This window comes from Miscanthus floridulus, chromosome 6 (genome assembly GCF_019320115.1).
Source record: "Miscanthus floridulus cultivar M001 chromosome 6, ASM1932011v1, whole genome shotgun sequence".
NCBI lineage: Eukaryota > Viridiplantae > Streptophyta > Magnoliopsida > Poales > Poaceae > Miscanthus > Miscanthus floridulus.
In genome coordinates, this window is record NC_089585.1 from 92,332,747 (window position 1) to 92,339,366 (window position 6,620).

Sequence of the window (6,620 nt, forward strand, 5' to 3'; positions counted from 1 at the left end):
TTGCTCTGTATATACCTATGCTGCATGTGCTGGCAGGAAATGTGTTCCAGCATAAGCGCGACACAACGTCGCAACCACTTCTGCGCAGATGGTAAGTGCAATAATCGAGATTGGATTCCAAAGGAACTGAGAAGAGAGAAGCCTTGCAGCCTGGAGCCACGCCGGCGGTACGATTGCCTGGAGGAATTGGGAGGAATTGCGTTCGAGAATTGTGACGTGCGTCTGCAACTGAATGTCTGCAGTTTCTGCACTACTTGCCTGCTTTTGTGGCCACAGCTATCAACGAGTTGTAGCTCAATGCACTCTATTACTATACTCTAATCAGAGCATGCCGGTTGTCTTCTTCTACGAGCGGTGTACTGCTTGAATTGAATGCGTTTTCAACGTTGACTGCACCTGCATGCCACGTCCAGCTAGCGTTGCAAGCCTGGGCAAAGCGTAGTTAGCTCTCATCCAAACATGGAAAAGAATTCTCAGATGGCGTTCAGACCCTACTCGTACGTCAGATGGACGGATGGGAGCTTTCCGAATTTCCTGAGGCGGATTTGAGAACTCGGGGGAATCGAGCGACGAGAGCTCAGTCGACAATTTTTCCTCTTCACACTGTAAGGTCAAGTGGGCGAGTACTGTGTGTGAACCTGCCTGAAACAGCTCTCAGTTTGATGCAGATTGTGCTTGACCATCTGCCTGAAGATCAAAGATACCAGCAGCAGAGATCTGCTGTGCTGGATGACTGTGTGTGCACATGCGAGTCACTCGACGAGCCAGCTCGACCAAGGTGTGGGAAAGTTTTTATATATTTTCTTTTCTAAATAACAACGGCTAGTTTTCTTTTCTGCATCCAACGTCCATACCTACCTCGAAGTGTTGGTCAAATGGTTGGAAGTGCTTTGTGCCTAAGGCCTGGTTTAGATTGCAAGTTTTTTCACTTTCTCTCCGTCACATCAAATCTTTGACATATACATAGAGTATTAAATATAGATAAAAAAAATAACTAATTACACAGTTTGATTGTAAATTACGAGACGAATCTTTTAAGCCTAGTTAGACCATGATAGACAATAATTGTCAAATACAAATAAAAGTGCTATAGTGCCAAATACTGATTCCTAACCTCAATTAAAGCTGCCATCACCGCCGCCATCAAAACTTGAGATCACTCCAGTCCAGACTGGTTGCAAACAACCTTATTAATCCCGCGGTCACAGGCAAAGTACACATGCTAATGCTGGCGTAGCAGACTAGAGTAGCACGCAGCAGCAGGAAAAGCAAAGGTTCGTGCGGTACACGTGACACTGCCGCATCAACCATGGAGCGTGGACGCATCTTGGCGAGCCTGGACGACGAATGGATGTGATGATGCGTGTCCCGGGCCTGCCGCTATCCCCAACCAACCCCATGCAGGCAGGACAGCTTGGAAGAACACAAAAACAAGTCGCAAGCGAGCGAGCGAATCTGGCTGGCTGCAGGCCACCATTCTCGTGCTTGCAAGCGTGCCATGTCACCGCCCAGAGTATTTTAGACCACTTCCCCCAGCACTTTGCTGGGCACCGGTTGGCTGAGAGACAGGATCGCAGGAGAAAGACAGCACATTAGAGCAACGGTAATAATACAGCCGGTTTGTTGGCTATAAGGTTCCTTACAGTCTTCTCTCAGCCCATTCATATAGTAGTTAGCTCTTTACAGTTAATACATGGCCCACTTGTCTCTCTCACAGACTTTCTTGGTTCTTGTGTCCAAACCGGCTGTAAGCTTACAGTCCGCTTCTCCTCTCTCTCCTCCACCTCAGCATTTAGTCAGACTTACAGCCTGCTATTATACTTGCTCTTAGCAATACGCTCCACACGTTTAAGGTTTAATCTAGCGTTAAAGCACAGTAAACCCACTTCCTAATAATTTCGTCGCCTCGGGAGCGAGAGAGACAGTGTGCGCCTGTGCGGTGGAGGTTCCCGACGAGAGGAGAGAGAGAGTGTGTGTGGAGGCGTCGACGAGAGGAGAGGTCGACGTCGAGCAGCGACAGGGAGGGAGGCATGGGGAGGAGTAAACAAAGAGGGGGCAGCATAGGAAAAGACCACCAGGCGCCCTCGTGAAGCCCAGCTGAAGCTCCAGCTTTTTTTGTGCCGCGTTCAGGCCTCCGCCAGCGCGCGAGATTCTCGCCTTCCGCCCTGGCCTGGCCGACGCTGGCTTCTGGCTCCCTGCGCGGCTGCATGCCGTCGGGATCGCCGCGGCAACGGCCGCGCCCGGCACGTGTTACAAAAACCGGCCGTGCACCAGCCGATCCTCGGCAGTTGTCAACTCCCGCGCGCTAGATCTCGTCGTCCTTTTACCCGCTCCTCCACCAGATCGGAGAGCGCGCTCCGAGGCGGGCGGCGGCTACGGCTGGTTCCATGGCACTTTCGTGATTTTTAGGGAAACAGTTCTACAGTCAATGTTAGTTATTTGATTTTCTTATCTAGAAATAAATAGCTTGTTTGCTTATTGGTTTCTAGGTCAATAAATTTGACTAGTGCCGGTTTGTTGAGAGAAAAAAACACATGACTGATAATCTCTGACTGAAACCAACAAATAAACATGCTGCTCCAAAGTTTTTCTATACAATAATATAGACCGTACGTGCCAACCAGTATGTTTGCTAGTCTTCCGCGGTCCTTCTTGTTCTATGTCCTTCCACACTGTTTTATGTCTAAACATAGCATACCACAAATTTGACGTCAGTATTATAATTTAATATTTACTTGCGACATTTTCTGTCAGCATACGACAAATCTGTAGTTAGTATTATATTTTGATATTTACTCAAAACTAGTCGGCATGGATGTGATGATATGCTTGGTCGCTCTAGTTACATGTGTGCCCTAGATATGTTTATTTTTCTTGTCTAGTTCAAAATGCGGAAATCTCTTCTAGGGTAAATCTACTGGAGGCACATTCTGTAATCTCTCAATGGTAGTGATGATGACCACTTTTCTTCCTAGAGCTTATCTAAAGTTATTATGGAGGTACATTTGAGGAAACCTAGCGAAATGTTGAGTGTGTATTTAGTGAATGAACTTTTCTTTTAAGACAACTCTTTGAATCGATAGATCAGTATCAAACTACTCAGACAAGTATTTAGGCTGTGATTTCAATTCAAGCGAATGAAAAAGTCTGTAGCAATGGATAACAAGTAAAATCATCTAATACCATGCTTTCTTCAGGAACATTATGCTTTGTGAACAGATATGACTTCTTAAAAATACACTATGTACAAGTACAACGGACCATGTTATATATTGAGATTATATAGTTCTCCATGTTAATTGGCATTTGTATTACGCTTTTGATACTTTCTTGAACAAGTCTCTGATTTAGTTCTATTGAGCTTAGTCCATGGGTACTCTAAAGGCATTTCTACTGAGTGTAATGAAGAAATTTACTCTAGGATAAATATAATTGTATTGTGTTATGTGTTTGGAGTATGCATTTTGCTTTGTCACATGCAATATCCATGTATAGTAGAGATGGTCGTATCTTTACTTTGTAGAGCTTATCACTTTTCAATTCTTGTTATATGTGGAGGTGTATTTTAGTATTAATGTTTTTAGGCAACATATTCTGACCACCCTTAGTTTTGGTGAGGTTGATATGTTTGGGAGCGCCTATTTTCAAATTTCAAATGAATAAGGTTTTGTTATTTTATTAGTCCCTCACCTGGGAACCATTACATCAATGTTGAAGATGTCACATAATATCAGATTTAGATGTGCTTAAAAAATAAAAAACTCAAACAAATCAAAATTAGCAAATAAAGTTGATGTTCTGTTTGTTGGACTTGCTTAGTCATTGGTTGTATTTATGTGTGAAATCTAGCACAAAAATGACTAGGAACATTCTTTATTTTATCTCAAGGGGAAATGAATGTCATTGTAAATGTAGGTTCAAGTATTACATATATAATGTGGAAAACTACATCTAAGCATGAGCTACATGTTCTGTTGCTGCATGATGTCTCACAATAAGTGTGTGTTCATATGAATCATGCATTGCCATAGACCCATGTATGTTTTCGTATGAATCATATATATGCTGTTTACAATTCAGGTATCACATCCCCCACCACACCCAAAACCCCACTCCATTGTCTATAGAAGCAATATGTCAATACCGCGAATACCAAAATATGTAGGTGTTATTATGCTCGTCAAGGAATATAGAGCAATGGCTCAAAATTTTTGTTGCAAGACCAATTTGCCCATGGATGTCAGATCTTGTTTGAATCTATTTAGCTACTAATAGTCAGTTGCTAATAATTAGCTAACATATAGATCTAAACCAATTGAAACTAGTATCTCATTAGATGGATATACCTAACTACTAGTATCTAATTCGTAGTCAGTTGACCGAAATGTGTTCCCACCAATTGATAAGTGTTAACAGCTAGGAGTAACTATTAGCTAGGCAATAGTAAAAAACAAAGGTAGTTTCAGTAAAACAGCACTTTCTTTTGGAAAAGAGTAAAACAACACTTTAATCACCTATTGTTCGGTGTGCTCTGAGCACTTTGCAGCTAATAGTTAGCTAGTTAGTAGTTAGCCAGCTAATTTCAGTTAGGAACTACTAACTATTAGCTACTAATAGAGATCACAGCAAAGATGCAAATTACCTAACTACTAGCGTGCATGAGAATGAGACTATATGATAGCTCCAGAGACGTCTCCAACAAATAACCTACATGGGCATCACATCTAAAATGGATAGTAAGAAATTTAAAATTAGCCTCTAATAAAATACCTATACAAAAGACCTATTTTAAATTACTTAAGAGACACAACTTAAATAAATATAAACATTATCTCTTCTAAAAACTTATTTGTAAAAATAATTTTCTTTTGAGTCTTATTATTAAGAAGATGTCAAATATATATCGAACATTTTACCGGTAGCGGAATGAAATGAGTCTTATATTTAAGGGATCGTGGCTGCAGATAGCATGAGTCGTGATCAATCAAGGCCACTGTTGTATGAAGCAGCATGCACGACAAGCCGTACCACACTCTTCTGAAGCAAGTACTACTGTGCATGTACATTCGACCCTGGAGTCCTGCTGCGGTACTCCAACAAGACATGTAAAAAAGCGAAGTGGTACACACTACTACTTCTGGGCCATTGCAAAAAAATTTCACCTCGATAAATAATAACACTTTCATCTTATTTAGTAAATATTATTCAATTATAGACCAACTAAGCTCAAAAAATTCATATTTTCAACTAAACTGTATAATTAATTATTTTTTTACCTACGTTTAATACTCCATGCAAGTGGCTAAAATTGATATGATGAAAAGAGAGTGAGCTCTTGTTTAGTTCCACCCCAACTTCTAAAAAGTTACTGCAGTATCTGTCACATCAAATATTTACGACCCATACATAGAGCATTAAATATAAACAAAAAGAAAAACTAATTACACAATTTGGTAGAAAATTACAAGACGAACGTTTTAAACTTAATTAGTCTATGTTTGAACACTATTTACCAAATAAATTAGTCCATATTTAAACACTATTTACCAAATAAAAACAAACGTGCTATAATAGTCCAAAATCTAAATTCATGGAACTAAACAAGGCTGAAAAAACTTAATTTGGAGGTGACCTAAACAACGCCCTACTGAGCAATGTGTGCACGCAAAGCAACATGGCAAACCTGTTTGGTGCCTTTATGTCATATCGAAACATCACACATCAGCGACGAAAACATTGAGCCCGACCCGTGGTGGAGCTCCGTCCGCTGTGGCTGTGGCTGCGCAGCTCCGGCCCCATGCCGTTTTGACCCCTCCTCTTAAAATAGACTAGGGATTTCTTTGATAAAAATATTATTTTTTAACTCGTGCCCCTCCGTAAATGCCCATGTAATATATATATATATATATATATATATATATATATATATATATATATATATATATTTTATTTTCTACTGATGAAGAAAAAGATAATTTGAAAAGAATATTACAGAATCAACACATTATTGTCCAAATACTATGTAGTAACAATTTCATGTCAAGCAGTGTTGCTGTATCCTGAAACATGGATTGCAAAGAGAAATAAAATATATATTACACACAAATGTCATCAGTTGTCCTTCGATTTTGGAAAATGAGAATGTGAAAAATTGTGATGGCTCCTGTGACTCCTGTGTCACATCAATAGCATGAATTATACCAATAAAGCAAGTTTTATTCTACTGATCTTGAACAACTTCTTTATCCAATGCAAGATGGCTGATGGCCTCTATGCTTCAACCACATACGGAGTACGGAGTATATGTTTGGCCACTACTACTGGTACCTGGTAAAAAAAAACTCGAGCCTGTTTTTACAGACAAATCCATACATTTGAGATGTGGTAAAGTCGATGCACTCATCCTTTGAGCGGACAAGACGAAGATCTCAGTACTGTTCTGGACAAACGAGAAAGTACACTGTGCCTGCAAGTACTACGCTGGGCATGTAATAATAACACAAAAATGAACCAAAATATTGCAGAACTATCCAAATAACAAAAAAAAAACTAAATTTAGCAAGCTAGAGAAATGTCCCTAGCAAAAAAGGAAGAGAAGTGCATTATGCGAATCAAGCTTT